The sequence below is a fragment of the Polyodon spathula genome, chromosome 9 (genome assembly GCF_017654505.1).
Source record: "Polyodon spathula isolate WHYD16114869_AA chromosome 9, ASM1765450v1, whole genome shotgun sequence".
Lineage (NCBI taxonomy): Eukaryota > Metazoa > Chordata > Actinopteri > Acipenseriformes > Polyodontidae > Polyodon > Polyodon spathula.
The window spans coordinates 44,268,854-44,287,911 of NC_054542.1; positions in this window are offsets into that span (position 1 = coordinate 44,268,854).

Sequence of the window (19,058 nt, forward strand, 5' to 3'; positions counted from 1 at the left end):
GACTGGTAAAAAGAACTGCTGAATTGTTTATAATGTGGCATATCTAATAACTTGATTAGTAGATGTTTATATATTTATTTATTTATTTTTTAACTTAAGTATATACCGATAGCCACTGTGCCATCAAGCCATCAAGCTATTTGAAAGTAACGTTTAAAACATTAAAAACATTATTAAAAGCAAATTTGAAAATTTTATAAAAGATACCATTAAGATTAAGCTACACTACCGCTGTGTCTGTTATTGGACCTGTTGCTTTTTATACAGATGATTCTGTACATTTGCAAAAAGAATGAGACCGAAGCTACAGAAACAGCTTTGCCACATTTAAGTAAAGATTACTTTTAGTTTAAACATGTCCATAAACCACTTTTTTTGTTTTGGTATGCAGCAATGTCTAGTCCTTTTAACAATAGGAAGTGACCTGGGCAAAGGTAGGGAAAATAAATAAGTGTCTGAAAGAAATATGCATGTCCCAAAGATAATGCAAAGGGGACATATAAATCAACCAAATAAAAAGGCACATGCTGTGGAAGGAATGTCTTCCTTTGTTGGCTTATAGCAGAACTAAAACAACATGTTCTGAACTTTCACTACTTGCAGCAGGGAAATCTTCAAAGAAGCAGACAAAGGTTAAAAGGAAGTACCCAATTATGCCTGTCTAGATCTGCCTTTCTTCCTGAATGCATGCTGAACCAACAACGTACCTTAACACGACTGCTGCTCACTGTCACCTCAGTCAATTATCCAGTGGAAGGAGCACTGCGTCTGACATCAATGCGTAATTATGGCACTGCTATCATTATAGTGGTTTTTGAAAGTACATACTTGGGAGCACCTGAGCAGTCTGTTAAGCATATAATTTTCCTTCACGGGGGAAAAAGAAAAGTCATTACATTGGAGTGAAACCTTTTTAATGAAGTCCCCAGAGTCAAGTTATAATTGGGTTTCCATTTATTAACAATTGCATCACCTGTAACAGACACATAGAATATTCTGTAGTCTACTGATAATATTGTAGATACTTCTAAATGTAGTGGTATTCTCTGTAAATGCTAATGCAAGAACAATTCCCCTGAATTCCAATTCCAATGAAAAGTGGTTTTATTTACCAGTTTCTTCCCCGGTGACACCAATGGCCAGCATTTTTGGCTTCTTGTTTTAATCATGCCTTGCTTGCTAGATGACACCTACCAGCAATAGTTTGTATTGCGTTTAGTATCCTCGAGGAAACAACCCATAGCATAGTTTGGAGAAAAGGATATAGGAAGTCGAACATCACTCTGCAGCCGGTGACCTCAAGCAGACTGCATCTAAAAGCAGATAGCGCAGTTCTATTTCATTCTCGCTTGAGTGATAATTGCTAGGTGCAACCGCAGACTTGTATCTGATGCAACTTGGTACTACCTCTCTGGAGAAGGATGATAATGCTACACCTTGAATGGCAGCCCTGGATGTAAAGACAGTTCCAAGCTTTGGGGCTGATCAGAGTTAGAAATAGAACTGAGTTATTTCAATTGAGGTCTGTCTGTAGATCAAACATGTTTTTTTTTGTTTTGTTTTGTTTTTTACTTAATGCATTAAAGTTTTGCACACACTCTTGCATTCCAACTGCTGAAGCTCATGCTGTTTTGAATAAAGAAGATGAATGTTATAGTTTAGCCTTAATTTGTAACAACATAAGCTTTAGGAGAGCTGTGCTAAATGCCTCAAAAGGAATGACTTCATTCCTGAGGTAAATCAAGAGGCTTCACTCTGCCCCTGGTTTACACATTAACAGTGTAACCTCAAGGAAGATGGGAGTTCCTGATATATACTTTTCTATACAAACAGTGCCAATCTGAACACTGTGAGGTAGGTAGGAAACGTCTCCCATGTGTGTACACATTATTTTTTGTCTCAAAAATTGTAATGATTCTGTACAGTGCAACAGTAGGAATCCAATAGCTTGCCTTTACATCAACTCAGTAATACTTCTTTTTTTGATCCCCACTAATGTCTTTGTAAAGCTACAGATACCATAAGGTGCATAACCTCAGTTATAAAAACTGACCAAGCAAAAGTGCTAGGCAGGATAACATCAGTACAGAACAGCAAGATTGGCCATATGTGATGGGTGTTTAGCTAATGTATGGATCGGGACATTCCTTGCGCTGTGATTGGATGCACTGTTGACTTGTATCCAAGTAAAAGATTGAACATTACATTTCAATGCTTAAGGTGTCAGTATAGGTTCATATTTGAACTAGAATATCTATCAATCAATCAACCTTGATTTTATATAGCACCTTTCATAGTGGAACACCATCACAAAGAGATTTACAAGTTGCAATAAATACAAGAAAATCCATAATACTTCAGATAGAGCAGTGGAAAGTACATAATGCATGAAATAGTACAATAAATACAGTGGAAAGAGCATAATACATTAAATAGTACAATACAGTGGAAAGTGCAGAATACATTATAGTAATAGGCTTAAGGAACATGGAAAGCAAAAGAGAACAGGTGGGTCTTGAAAGTTGATTGAAAGCGAGCTATGGTTGGAGCATCACAAACCAAAGCTGGGAAAGAGTTCCAGAGAGTCGGAGCCATGAAGCTAATGTAAAGAAATGGAAAAGCAAATGTTTTAGCTGCATTGGCAGGACAGTGGAAATGCTTGTGGTGTTAATATTTTTGTTGATTTTCTTCAATCTTAATACGTTTATAATTGAGCTGTAAACACAATTTAGAATATATATATATATATATATATATATATATATATATATATATATATATATATATATATATATATATATATATATATATATATATATATATAAATATAAGGATGATTTTTTTTAGCAACCTGGTATTTATGTTATATGAGACAGAAGACTAATATTTTCATTTCTAAACCATGAATAGAATGTTACCAATTGAATTGTATATGGCTTACCTAACAGTTAAACTGTGCTTACAGGAAATGTACGCACAGACTGTTCAATATTTTCACAAAATGCTTTTCATGTGTGAGTAGGAGACATCCTGTTCTGTAACTTCTCACCAAAAATAAATAATAATAATTACAAAATTTATAAAAAAAAAAAAAAAACCTTAATATGAGTAAGGATAAATCAGACATGGGATAGTTCTACGCTGTACATGTGAAATGGCCTGACCACACCACTCTGAATGTTCCTTTCTTAACAGTCAATTTAACACAGGTTATGAGACGGCTTTGGAAAGTCTAATCGCCCTTTCTTAAGCAAACACTGTTTTTAATTCCGATAGTCATTCATTCCTTAAAAAATAACAAATATGTTTGCAGGTTATATACCTCTCATCAAGAGTTTATGAGCACTGCATGGTTTTATTTCCCAATGTTTACATTACAAACTATTGATTATTTGCCACATCCATACAGTGTGTGTATTTTGCAAAAACATCTGCAGTGTGGAACACAACAAAGCAGTGCTGTAAAGCTATAATGCTGGTAATAATAAGGCTATGAACCCTAGCATCAAAGCATTGCATGTCATTAAAATCATTTCACTTTTGTTTGACCCTGCACATTTTCCAATAGCCAGATCCTTTGAATAAAACCATAAGGAATAGAAGTGGGCCTAAGCAGACTGTCTTTGTTCTCCTGGTGGTCCCGATGGTCAAAACTGTTGTTTTTGAGGATTAGTAATTGTAACCAGCAGCTTTTCTGGGTTGAAATGACTTCACTGCATAGATGTCATCCTTATCCCAGGAATAACCCCTGGCGGAAATTACATTAAGTTGCAGGGCGTTCACTGGGCCACCTTGGATACTCACTCATCCCTAGTTATCAGCCTCCCCCTGATGAGAGGAATTCTCTCCTGTGCCCTTGGTAATTGACATCATGGGAGTAACTGAACTAATTAAGTCCAGACAGCTCTGGTGTAGGAGAAAAAACTTATCATACTAAAAAGGGGGTTCACCATGGGAACTTTGAGTATCACTGTTGAAATAAGAAAGCAATTCCCAATGTGTTTCATTTTATTATTGATTCATTAAGGTCCAGGAAAATATTTGTTTGCAATAAATAAGCTGATGTGAAGAAAACAACTTTAGAAAGCTCATATTTCCATCTGGTTGAACTTTTGGCAATTTTCACAATATATTGAGTCCCTACAGTATGTTTTCTGTTCCATTCCAGAATGTGCCAAATGTATTGAAACACACACACACACACAAACATGCAGTTAAATATAACAAGAGTTATTTGCACCCTGTAAAACTAGCTCATTGTAGACTTCACTTTGTTTTAACTTGAATTCATTCAAGTAGACCTCACATTGTGTAGTTTCCTCAAATCTGGTATAAGACAAGTCCAGTAGATGGACCTGAAAACATGTATTCCTGTAGATAAAACTACGACATGTTTACATGAAAGTGAATGTTGTCCAACCACACCCAAGCATTACTTGACTGTAAATATTATGCATTAAAGTATACCTAGTTGAAAGAAGAAAATTCATGTTCAAATTATTCAAAAGAGACAAAATCAACTAAACACTTTTCAATTGCTACTGGTATACAGTATCAGGTACACTTAAAGTATCGACGAGTACATGTTACTTGGAGATGTTGAATCTGCTGAACAGCTACCCCACACCCCATGCTTCCAAATTGATTTTGTTCTAGAGCCTTAATACAGATGGAGATCTTATTAACTACAGATTAAGTGCCTGACCTAACACTAGCAAGTGTCAAGTAGAAAATGGACACAACTACCGCTGTTATTACAGCACAGTACCTATATAATGTAACATGTAATAGTATGTCCCCTTATTGAATTACTGCAAATAATAATGGGAGGAAAAAAAAACAAAACATTTAAAACATGCTGTCGAAATATATGCCAAGCATGGCAAGTCTACTCATCAACTCTAAAGGGAGACATAGATACATTTCCAGTTACTTCTGTCACCCAGAACGGAATGTTCGTACTGTACTATAGCGTTCTAGATTTTGGAAATGCACGTTCTAATAGTGGAATGCCTGTAGGAGTAGTCCAGTGTCGGACAGTGCCACTTTGTTATGATTAACATCGTTCTATGGGGTCAAAAAGGGACAAATTGCTGAATTGTCATATTAATGAGACAGAAATACACTTATCTACTTATCTCCTGTAACCCTATTGCTAATCTTGTGTTAAGAAATGCATATAGCACTACAACAAAACAAATAACTCATGGGCTAATGAAACTCTGTACATATATATATATATATATATACATACACACACACACACACACACACACACACACACACACACACACACACACCAGTCAACAATGCTTCCCCACGATTGTCAAAAAGCACATTTTCAGGAATTCCAAAACTCATGTCTCTGAATAATGTCAAAACAGGTTAATCAGTTTAAACTGTACATTATTTATACATATAATGCAATGTCGACCCAGGGAACTTTTTTGACCTGAAAAAAGAAACAAGGACCAGTGGTCACAAATGGAGATTAGATAAAGGGGAATTCAGAACAGAAAATAGGAGGCACTTTTTTACACAGAGAATTGTGAGGGTCTGGAACCAACTTCCCTGTAATGTTGAAGCTGATACCCTGGGATCCTTCAAAAAGTTGCTTGATGAGATTCTGGGAAAAATAAGATACTAACAATCAAACTAGCAAATGGCCTCCTCTCGTTTGTAAACTTTCTTATGTTCTTTGAAGAAAAAAGTTAAAAATAGGACATAATTTACCGGATATATATTTTTTATGAAGTTCATGTTACAATGAATCAATTCTGACAGTCGCAATGCTGAGTAACCAATAAATAAATAAATAACAACGCTCATATTAACTTATGTAGTTTAAAAAAGAAACTTAATTGAATTAATAATAGTGGCAGCATGTTGGCACAACTTTAGCATGGAACATTAAGGAATCTGTTTGGTGCTGTGAGTAGAAATATTTAACAAATAATTACATTTCAACATCCTTAGAGATATGCAAATACAGATATGACAAGTAGAATGCTCTGTAAACCCGGGTGATTGAGTAAGTTTCAGTAATATCATTCTAAAATCTTACAAAGTTGTAGTAAACACCCTTCATAATGCAATGCACATTTTAAAAGTTTAGAAGTTAGGTATAAACCCATGTCAAAATAAAAAGGACAGTTATTTGTTTCAGGAATAATATCATGACATTTGTTAGCTTATAGTCTGATAAAAAAAACTTTCTGCTTTATGCTATGTAGGCATGTAGGTGAAAGTAGATTAATAAAAATAAGTGTGTTGTTTTAACTTATAAACCAAGTTACCCTGAAACTTGTATTAAAATGTAGGTTTATTTACCAGCTGACTGAACTTATAAAAATGGTATGCAGCTTTTTCCTTCCTTTGTAAAACTACAGAAGCTCAAATAATGCAAAACATCCTTTCTAAAGAATAATAAATGTAAGCAGCTTTTTACACCAATAAACACAGCAGAAAGGAAACTGATCTTTCAAGCTAACATCCTTGAATATACTAGATTTTGCTATACATGAACCCTTTTCTCGGATGCTAGTTATTATGAAAATGCATTAAGGCAGCACAAGAAGGTATAATTCCCTTTTTCTCTGTGCTAGCCAGCGTGTCCAGACTGTTCGAAATGCTTCCTATCCTTCAGGACTCCCATCGGCCCATGGGATAAAAGCGGGTTGTGCATCAATGGTTTTCTGTGGGCTCCCAGACCATATCAAACAGGCTGTAAAGAGCTCTTCATTCAGCAAAGGGACAATCCTGATTTGCAGCCTGGTGCCGAAAAGGAGGGCAGGAGAACTCAGACAGTAAATGCACATTCCAGAGCTAGTGGTTAATGGTCAGGAAAAGCGGGAATTTATTCAAGCATGGCAGAGAACATTCAAGATTTGATTTATGGGCACTAAAAAGTTGGGTTGGGGAGTGGAGGTGGTGGGGTGTTGGAAGCTGGGAGCTTAGATGTTTAGCCAGGAAACAAAACTATGTATTAATAGTGAACCGAGTGCCTAAGGTTGAGGATGATTTATCCTTTGGATTCTGTGCAAAACAACAAATCTTATCAAGCTAATGACATGCAAGCCCCACAAAACTAACAGACTTAATTTTAACTACAACAGATATAATAAATATAATATAATTAAAAAAATTAACACAATACTTCCTAAATGATAAAACAACTGCTGTGATTTTCTATGTGTATACAGTCTTGGATCATATAAAACCTGTATAAGACACTTATAAGATCTTATAGAGATTACACTTTTTAAATGTTGTAAATGATAGTTGAGAATTATTCAATTGTAAGGCTGGGGTAAAAACAAAAATGGCTGCCACTGCAATAAACAATACAAACATAGCATAGTGTTGTAAAGCATAATAAAAGTGTGTTAAACCATAATAGTGAACACTGATAGTAAATTGAATCACAGTGTGTGTCCTTAAGCCAAAAGGGCTACACACCTTCGCTAATACTTTTGTGCTTTGGCTTAGTGGAGAATAAAACACTAGCACATATAACAAGGATTCCACAGGGAACATTGCATTGCCTCTGATATGTAAGATAGACAAAATCATCAAGGTACAGCACAGCCTACTTGCTAGGCACATGGTGAGCTCGGACGGACACCTTTAGGACTGTCCTTTGTCCTCCATTAGCAGCTAGCTTGCTGATATCTGCACTTGAGCTCTTGAGTGTAAAGAGGCAAATGGCTTGGTCATGGGATCGAACGACTCTCACTGACCTTCCATTCTCCTGCACTGTTGGGAGCGTACAGTAATAGGACATTGTAAATCGAGGAGAAAAATGGGGGTAAAATAATTGGTGAAGTGGAAAATTAAACAAAACCTTCCTGTGAACAAACCTGCCTTTGGATGAAACATAAATATGTAAGTGGTAAATAAATTATAGCATCTAAGGTAAACACATTTACACATTAGAATATTTTTTACTTGTTATTGGTTTAATGGACAGGAGGTATATAAATCCAAGTAATAAGACCTGCATAGGTACAATAGCATTTAAAAAGCAAGGTATTGGTTTTAAGTAATTTTCTCACCCCACTTAACAGTACTGTCAAATATATGAAAGCACAAGTGTACGCCACTAATGTGGCACCAGCCTTAAGTGCAGGTTGACATGGCTATGTAACTAGAATCATTTATGCTCTTAAACTTTAATGATTAGTGTTGTATAAACAGGGCTCCTGTTTTTTATTAAACTACAATGGAAAATGCTGTATTCCTGTTTACGTAGGTGTTAGAATGGCTTGCCTGCAGGCTTTGGTCTAAAATAGTCTTCTGTAATTACAAGCTTTTTAATGAATTGTACTAATCACTATGTCACAGGAACAGGCAATGTCAGAAGCTGAAGGTTTCCAATTTATTAAGCTAAATACCTTAAACAAAGATATTTCTTTAGTTACAAAAAACACATAAATATATATATATATATATATATATATATATATATATATATATATATATATATATATATATATATATATATATATATATTAAGCTTAGCATGGATTTAGAAACATTCTCAGACTTTAAAAGTTGCTGTTGAATAATACATCAGTTTTAGCAATATGTATCAAGTTGATAAGTAAGCATGTTTTATGAATACAGAATATAGAATTAATCCACAACTTTTTTAAAATGAATTAAATAGCATCTTGATTAAATACAGCAGTAGGTGAACCAGTTTAATGGAACAAGAACGATGTAAAGATCCAGTATCATAGTTTAACCTTCATAGGGTTGTGCAAGCATGTTAAATTCAAAACAACTGTAACTTGCTTAAAAAGCTTTTGTGCTGTGTTTTGCGTTCTTTCCTTTTCCCATTTTGGAGAGACCTGCTAGGTTCCTTTGAGTATTTTTTTATTCTGGGAATAGAATTCCAACCATCACAGTCCTACTTAAACTACCACCTTGTCAGTGGAGCAGAATGACACTCAAATTCATTTGTTTCTAAAATGATTAGTAACGATAAGTTCTTAGAACCATGTTTGTTACAAGCATTTGCAAATTATGAATTTGCAGTTGCAGTTTCGACCTGTGGTCCTGACCACGTTCTAGAATATAACAATAAATAGCGGCAAAAATCTGCACATGTGCTAGTAAACTCCTACAGAGCGGTCTTGGTATTTCATTTACTGCATATAATTACCATTGCAGTCTGCATTTTAAGTATATATAATGAAACCATGAGGCCATTCTTAAAAATGATTGCCCAGTGTTGACAAACTTGAAATCCCTGACAAATAATGTTTGCTGTACAGGGTCAAAAGGGTCAGATTAGTTAACATAGTAAATCTGGTTTCTGTTTGTGCAATAACATGCATACCGTAGTGTAGACTGTGCTATAAACTCCTGTGTGCTCTGTATTTTGAGCAGTGAAACTGAGTACTCTAGTGGCTTAGATTGTATAAAACACTTTGAGGAACAAGGCTATAACTATTCTACCAGTTTTTCAACTCACTATAAATAAATGTTCATATAGTACATTTGGTAAACTGAATGTGTATAATTCAACTTGTCCATTGGCAAATAATTATGGAAAGCAGTGCTGGATTAATACACATTTCCATTTACTTATGCTCTTGTAACTGCTGTGTACAAAAGTTCACAATATGATAATTGTTCTGCATTTGTTTTTTTTTTGTTTTTTTGTTTGTTTTTTTATTGTGTGACACCAAGTTAACCAGCCAATTCAAACTGTTTGATTTCTAGTTAAACTTCTATGTTTTCCAGGCTCTTTTGCTTCTTCTTCAAAATGAATGCCTATCACAAAACTCAAGCTTTGGTGTGGGTGGTTTACCCTCCTGACCAGATTACATTCTCACAATTTGTGAATTCCCCACAATACCAGTATTTATTTACTGTATTTATTGTTAACCTATGGACAGCTCAGGCCCGTTCCTGCCCTCACACAATGCAAGTGACAGTGACAGGTTCTTGACAGACAAGTGCCATTTTAGTAAGAAAATAACAAAGTTGTAGCTGAGGTTACTGAGGTCAGTTATAGGTTAAGTCATTCTAAGGCCATTGTCTGTGCTACTCCTTCAGATAGCATAGCTAGCAGGAAATGTAAACATTCAGACTAACAAATGGCACTTAACGCACTGTTCAGGTGTGCTGGCCTCTTCATTACTGACCCTCAGTATAATCTAATCAGGCAATGTTCAAGTCATTCATGTATTATTAAAGAAAGCTCCACACCTCATTTATGACAGTCAGCAATTCTTTTGTGGCTTATATTGTTACACATCTGTGACTGCGTTGGAATGTGCCTGGAGTCCCTGTTTAAACAGTAAAGCACTGACCATCACCCACTTTCAATATTTGCTTGAGTTGCATCCACCCTTGGGTTTAAATGCATGTAACCAGCAAACAGTCAGGAAATACAGAAAACATGTTTTAACCTCAACATGGAAAAACAAACCAAAAAAAAAAAATCTAGTTCAGCTTGTAAATTCAAACTTCACAGCGCAGATGTACTGATGTTGTTATTAAACTGTATTTTCTTGTCTTAAAGCTTGCACGTTTTCTTACTTGTGTTATAAAACAAATGGTATTTATAAGCTTGTGAATATGTGATAATGTGTTTGTGGTATATTGTTTATTTCAGGCTTTGGAGGTTTGAGCTGAAATGTCTTCGCAGATATTTGAACATTACAAAATATTACTTGGAAATAGAGACAATTAGATATTTAGCTTTTTAATTATTGCTACTAGTGTGAACTAAAGTCTTCACTATAGACATGTGACCAGGAAATAATAAGGGTCAAAGATACAAAAGTGATACAAAGAATATCATTGATATTAATATAGATTAATTAATAGATTGATTATAGATACTAGAGTTGAGGTGCATAGTGTATTGTCCAAAGCAAAAAAGCTAAAAAAAAAAAAAATAGTTACCTTATGTTGTTTATTGTGTCAACATTACCAAATTCACTAACATACAGTAACTGCTTTTTTCTTTCTTGTTTATTTTTGGGATTGTGGTGTGCAGAATCAGGTTCTGCCTCATTACATGTTGACACTCAACGCACACAGTAATCCTAACCAACCTACCTTTCCACCTGATCAGCCAGTCAATTGCAAGTTGCAGGCCTGTAGAAGTGTCTCGGCACTCAGTCTGAGGGAGATCAGGTTGCTGTGAAAAGAAGACACAATGTCCAATGTCCAGGTACCTAGGTCACCTGACTGTACCTGTCTGCAATTTGTAATTCCTTCTGGCACCAAGAAACATCTGCTTCTCAGGCACCAGTGTGCATAAAGATAAAGATATAGGAAAATATTACACACTAGCTAACTGATTTATTACACGTAATACCACTCTGTGATGAGAGATGTTATTGAGGATTAAGTGGTCCTGATTCTCATTTGTGGCTATGGGTTAACAGCTTTTTTTTTTTTTTTTTTTTTTTAATTACATCTAATATAATAATAGTGCTCAGGATAATTTATACTGTCTGACTATATAATTCAATACTTCAATGGAAAAGTTCCCTGCACTCTGATTGGCGGAGCTGGAGGGATATAATCCCAGGTATATGCCCTTAGAATGTTTCTATTATAGTTTTTTTTTTTTTTTTTTTTTTTATAAAATGTTGTTACAAATAAGGCTTAATGTAAAGAAATATTTGAAAAAGCAATAAACCTATTCACCGTGACTCAAAGTCACGTTTGACTCACAGAATGCTAAGCCTCTTTGAGAACCACCTTCTCCCGCAGTTCCTTCAATCCCAGTGAAGCCTTGCCTTGCACACCAACAAAGATATACACATTAAAATGACAACACTGCTGGTGAAAGTAAACAGTGTGGCACACTTCACTGCTTTTACATTAAAATACCTTTACATTCACTGCACAGTGATGTGGCACATGTGTTATTTACAGACAAAGAGAGGTGTTGGGTTTTAGATAACCACACACTTCTTGCTGCTTGAGTTAGAAAGACATCAAGTGGTATAAATTAACAAGTTTACTGAAGCAAGAGAATGATTATGATCAGACCACCAGCAAAGCAAAACCTGTTTTGTGTTAACCAATACATATATGAATCAATGTTCCTCTTGTAAGCTTTATATATATATATATGACCTGGGTGTAGTTCATTGTACGTTCCTTGCAAAGGAGCCGGCTCTTTTGTACAGCGGTATCAGCGCTATGCTTTAGTGTGAGCAGGCCTGGGTTCGTGCCGGCCCTCCGCCTGTGTGTGGATTGCCTCGATCTGCCTGCCTGCTTGTATGTTTTTATTTCATTTTATAAAATTGGACCTAGCTATCACCAAATGAAGGTTCAAACATCCAAAAATTAAATAATAATAAAAAAAATAATAATAATTGTTGTATGCAGTACTGAGTAAAAAAAATAAAAATAATTACGTAAACAGGGTGGCAGGGGAAAATAATAAACACATTACTATTTCAACTAATGTCGTTCAATAAAATCTCCTGTATCAGGACTCTTAACTTTCTATCACAATATCATTGCTTTGAGTTTCAAAGACATTTAGGCCACTACATTAGCGTTTAATCAAAGTGATGAAGCTTTTAGTTCACATTTAACGGGTATCTTAATTGGTAGTGGAAGTGTCCAATGTTCTATTAGGTTTATAATATTGTATGTTCTATTAAGGTTATAATATTGTATGTTTTATTAGGTTTATAATATTGTATGTGATATTAGGTTTATAATATTGTATGTGACATTAGGTTTATAATATTGTATGTGATATTAGGGTTATACTATTGTAAGTGATATTAGGTTTATCATATTGTATGTGATATGTCCTTTGAAAGATGCCCAGTGGTGAACATTTCATATGTAAGTCCCACACAAAAGATTAATTCTCAAACTGAAAGCAATTGGGATTCAAGGAAACACATGTACATGGATTAGGGAGTGGTTAACATGTAGAAAACAGAAAGTACTGATTAGAGGAAAAACCTCAGAATGGAGTGTGGTAACCAGTGGTGTACCACAGGGATCAGTACTAGGTCCTCTGCTATTCCTAATCTACATTAATGATTTAGATTCTGGTATAGTAAGCAAACTTGTTAAATTTGCAGACGACACAAAAGTAGGAGGAGTGGCAAACACTGTTGCAGCAGCAAAGGTCATTCAAAATGATCTAGACAAGATTCAGAACTGGGCAGACACATGGCAAATGACATTTAATAGAGAAAAGTGTAAGGTACTGCACGCAGGAAATAAAAATGTACATTATAAATATCATATGGGAGATACTGAAATTGGAGAAGGAATCTATGAAAAAGACCTAAGAGTTTTTGTTAACTCAGAAATGTCTTCATCTAGACAATGTGGGGAAGGTATAAAAAAAGGCTAACAAGATGCTCGGATACATTGTGAAAAGTGTTGAATTTAAATCAAGGGAAGTAATGTTAAAACTGTACAATGCACTAGTAAGACCTCATCTTGAGTATTGTGTGCAGTTCTGGTCACCTCACTATAAAAAAGATATTGCTGCTCTAGAAAGAGTGCAAAAAAGAGCGACCAGAATTATTCTGGGCTTAAAAGGCATGTCATATGCAGACAGGCTAAAATAATTGAATCTGTTCAGTCTTGAACAAAGAAGGCTACGTGGCGGCCTAATTCAAGCATTCAAAATTCTAAAAGATATTGACAGTGTCGACCCAAGGGAATTTTTCAGCCTGAAAAAAGAAACAAGGACCAGGGGTCACAAATGGAGATTAGACAAAGGGGCATTCAGAACAGAAAATAGGAGGCACTTTTTTACACAGAGAATTGTGAGGGTGTGGAATCAACTCCCCAGTAATGTTGTTGAAGCTGACACCCTGGGATCCTTCAAGAAGCTGCTTGATGAGATTCTGGGATCGATAAGCTACTAACAACCAAACGAGCAAAATGGGCCGAATGGCCTCCTCTCGTTTGTAAACTTTCTTATGTTCTTATGTTCTTATGGATAATTGTAGCTATTTAATACAGTTTTCACTAGCATACAGGGTGGGCTGAAACTCACAGTTTGTACTTAGGCAGGCTTGAAGGTGTTTGCATCCTAAGAATGCAATGATTTTGGTAGGAGGGCTAACCTAACAGAGTTCCAGTTGATTAACCTAAAACTAATGAATATCATCCTGATGTCCTTGTGTTATCACATGACTGGGGGGCATGGGTTTCATGGACATTAGTGTTTCAATCTTATAAAACAAATACATCAATTACCCAGAATGCTGGCAACCTGCTACATTTGCACTGTAGAACATGCATTAATGATAGTTCCATCAAAAATAGCAACTCTTTCATGCACATTAGTTTAATGTGATTTAGGGCAAAGGCCAGAGACAGGCCCAGCTCATTTACTCTGGCCACCCTGGTTCTTGCAGGAACAGGATTAGCTGCTGATTGATACAGACAGTCAATTAGTACTTCAAAGGGAAGCTGACTTCTTGCAGTTTGATGTCTTGTAATCCCTGTTGCTTCAGTGTTGACCGGGATAGCATGATATTTTAGGAGTTTGTACAAGCTAAAAAAAGCCCCTCACTAACGTTAACAATGCTGTTGTCTGAGCTTTTCTAAACTGACCCTTGTATAATTTTGATGGGGATAAAAGTAAAAAAAAAAAAAAAAAGTGCATTGTCAATTTTTTGCAATGTTGCCAAGAACACCTTTATAAAACAGTGGTGTATTATGACACATGTGTCTGTTTTATGTGCATTATAAACAAACATATCCTTGTACTATATTTCACATTTAAGTTAATGTGTTTATAGGTGCAAAAGATACGGATTGTTTTGCATAGATGATCCTTGACAGTCCAGTGTAATGTATTGAATTATCTATGTGCTGCAAACAATTATTTACTTTCACTAACACACATTTAAAATCATTTTTTTGAGTTGTTATTCACAAAAAGAAGAATTACGTGCAATCAAACAATGAACAATTCAGCATTACAGTGTTCACTGACTTAATACAATCACTCAGCTGGTTTACGTTATCAGCAATTTAGTATGTGCAAACTGTATACCAATTTGTATAGTAAATACCAACTGTGTGCAGTCAATAAGCAGTTTATGTATTCCCAAACATAATATCATTATTGAGTTATTTACAACTCACCACATCATTCATTTAACTTAAACCAACTGTATGTGTCATTCAGCAGTTTTAGTATTCCAAAAATATATCCTTAATGTGAACAAACTTTATGTGACTAAAACAAAAAGGAAATAAAAAAGAATAGTGGCACCTACAAGAAAATATTGAGGTAACTGGGGTAAATATTCAGGCATAATGGTCTGGCTCAATCACGAAGCACAGTTGAAAAGTGGAAATAGGAGGGATGCACTGAATAAACTTATCCCAAAGGTCTATTATTTCAATTTCTGAATCATTCTTATTGAACCAAGCCAAGTCTTTATACACAGTCCTTCAACAGATATTCAACTCGTCTACAGCAGTGGTGAGATTTCGCTTCCATGAATGACATAATTACACAAAAACATACCCCACTGATACTATTCATTTGGTGAGCTGCATGTTAAAGAATCTATTCAGAGCGCAAGCAAACAGCAAATTCCATTTTCTATTAACTTTAAAAAGGTGAATATTGTGTTTCAATCCATCTTCAGCATCCGTTTACTAGTATACCAATGTATGTGCTTAATATCAAGACCACTGGGGTATACAAATTAGATGTAGTCCATGTAACTTTTTTGGAACCACAGGGAAGGATGTGCTGGTGTCTAGAAAATATGATAAACCAGCATCCTGTATTGAATATCAAAAAATGTCGGAGCAAATCTATAGCAATTAGCTACCTGTCATCTAGATGTTGTTTTTCACAAATGTCCCTTCTTTTCAGTGGCTGTATTATACCCACCAACTTTTAGATCATTCAATCGAGCCCACTAACTTTACAGCAGTACTGCATTTAAAACTTACTATGTCCAAAATACTTAACTTACTTAAAACGTCTGCAGAAGTACTGCTGTGAATTTGTGTTAGGGTTATTTTTGTTTTAATTTACATCAATTTGCCAAGCTGTTGTTTTCTGAATGGTTTTGCTGCCTCAGCCAAACTAATGTGTAGATACTTTTTGGCTTTCATCTGAAGGAACAATTTCCTAGTTAGACACAGTGGATTTGGAGCAAGGTCAATAAAAAAAAAAAAAAAAAAAAAAACTTTACCATGTCCTTTCTCTTCTCCCCCAGAGCTTATAAAAGAGCTACATTCAATGCATCCTTTCACTGGTCTCAGTGGACTCGGGCAGTGCTAACACAATGTAGCTTGGCTAAGAACATGGCACAAACCTGGCACAAATAGAAATCTACTACTCTCATGTCCAGTGGCTTTAGTATTTCTTACCACTTTGGATGCCTGTGAACCTGCTCAACTTAATATGTTGTTTGTCCTTGGTCTGCGATGACAGCTGATTTATATTTAAGTAAGGGATCAAAAGTTTCACAAGCTGCATTTTCAACATTTACCAACATTCATAATATTTGTTGTTCAAAAATTCTAATTGTGGTTTGGAAAGTATTTTTATTCTGCCAATAATTTCATGTGCACACCAAAAGGGTGACAATATTGAAATAGTTTTATAGAATAAAGGAAGCAAAGGGCTTGCTATTGCACGTGACTGCATTTATCAAAAAAAAAAAAAAAAAACATATATATACAGTAGTCGATAGAAGCATTTCAAATATGTCATGTCATACTGAGTCCAGCAGCATTATTAGGATCATATCTATGACATCATGAACTCTAGTTAACTTTTCCATGAACCCAAACTTCAGTAGTGCCTCCATCTACAATATTGTACTGTATTAACTATTATGATTGTATAAAAACAATATAAATTACTGGATTTCCCAAGTATAACATCTTTACAAACTTTTAAGCAAGAAAAGGTGTTCATAGACAGTGTACAGCAGGGGTCTCCAGCCCTGGTCCTGGAGAGCTACAGGGTCTTCAGGTTTTCGTTTCAACTGAGAGTTACATAACTGAAACAAATTATTGGCTTAATTAGACAAGATTAACTTGTCTTCCAGATCTTCAGCCACTGATGATGTAAAGACACCTATAAAACCTGCAGGATTGGGGCTCTCTAGGACCGGGGTTGGAGATCCCTGGTGTACAGTATAAGCTAAAGTTATCTTATATTTTACAGACAGCCCAAGTCTAAAAAAAACTCAATCACCCTCCCACCACCTGACAGTTATAAGAAATCTCCCAGACTAACTTACAGTATTGTACAAGTTAAGAGGGCAATAGCAGCTTGTACAGTGGAAATCCTTTTATTTTAACTAGAAATGACTGCTTGTAATATGTAATGTCTAAACTAAGCCACTGTACATTGCTCCAGTACATTGTGACTTTGTATCCATTCCAAACATATTCATAAATACTGCAGTTTATTCAAATATATTTTCCTACTATATATGATGAGACCTGTGGCACATCATTGCAACTGCTTATTAAGCATACTGTACAGTACATGTTCCGCATATTATAGTTAGTTCTTGGACCAATGTCAAATGACACACATTAAATATGGTTCTGGATCTTTCACAACATGATGATACCAGCCATTTTACTTTCCCTGTTTGGATTTCAATTTTTTCAGTCTACTCAAAAAATAGATAATATTGCAACTGCGTCTGGTCTGACTAAAGATCACATTTTAAGCTGTATCAACTAGTGAAGTAACTGTGGAAAATAGTGGATGCTATCCAGTTCATTTAAGCAATAACAAGTTAGACCCGTGGCATTTCCTGGGGATTAATGGCCATCAGAAAGAAAATGTTTTACCTGTTCTCTGTTTGTTATATGAAGTCACGAACACTTTGGACCTTTTGTTCTGTACCAGCTCTTTCCAGATAATGACCTGTGCATAAACCAGTTAATGTGCAATTAATAATATAAGAGTGTTTAAAAACAAATGCACACTACAATGAAACAAACTGTAATCTATATTCACTAGCATTTATCTGCAGATTAACCAGACAGCAGAGCATCAGAACTGTCACTTAATCCTGTGCAAAAGGCAAATGTTTAATGAGGCTGTGAAACACCTGAACTTGCTGGCATTACAGAGCACTTCCTGTGTAATTGTCTTGGACAACAGACACAAAACCAGCCTTGAAATTATACCCTGCCCTGATCTACACTTACAATCATGTAGTTAATACTTCCTAACATAGAAAGGGAAGAATTTAAACCTAGCAAAGAAGCTGGAAGTCAGGTTACAGTTGAACATTCATCTACAGACGGGAGCCCCTTTTGTTTCCATCTGTAAACCTTTTAATTGGTATTTTTACTTTGCCAGGAGTAGGAAACTGATACTTCCTGTCTTTTTTTATTTTTTTATTGCAAACAACAGGGTTTTCATGCTTGCACAGTAGTGCTTTATAGAACTTCTACAGGACATTTTCAGTATATGTTTAATTCCTGATCTGCACAAACGGCACAAAGCAGTCCTTCCCCTCATGCAGATAGTAGCAAAGTGATTATGCCCACAAGGTTTGCATATATGCATAGAAATCTGATGACTAACTAAAGCTAAAATTTTGATATGCAGAGCAAATAACTCAGATACATTTAGTGACAGCTTCAAATCCTGCTACACATTTTGTTATTAAGATAATGAGATTTCCTTTTCAGAATTTCACTTATTTTGCATGATTGTGGAATATTGCATGTTTGTGTGAATTCACTGAGATCCATCTACTTTCTATACCCAGAATGCCTTAATTAATTTGCAGCATACAGATTACAGATTACAGCATATGAATAAAAGTTTGTATTGAACTATTTATCACATTGTCTTAAATGCTAATCTCCATAGATTTATGGCAACATTTTAAATAATGTACTATCATATAGTTGGAGTTTCCTAAGCACAGATTATAAAAATATGGGTTAGATTTATGATTGATTGAAGGTTGACTCTAAGCTGTAAAAGTACACATTACAAATCTGCTGTTGTACATTGCAAATCTATGAAGCGTTGAGAAAAATCTATATTGAGCTAAAAAATGAACTGGCAAAGAAAAATACCTCAG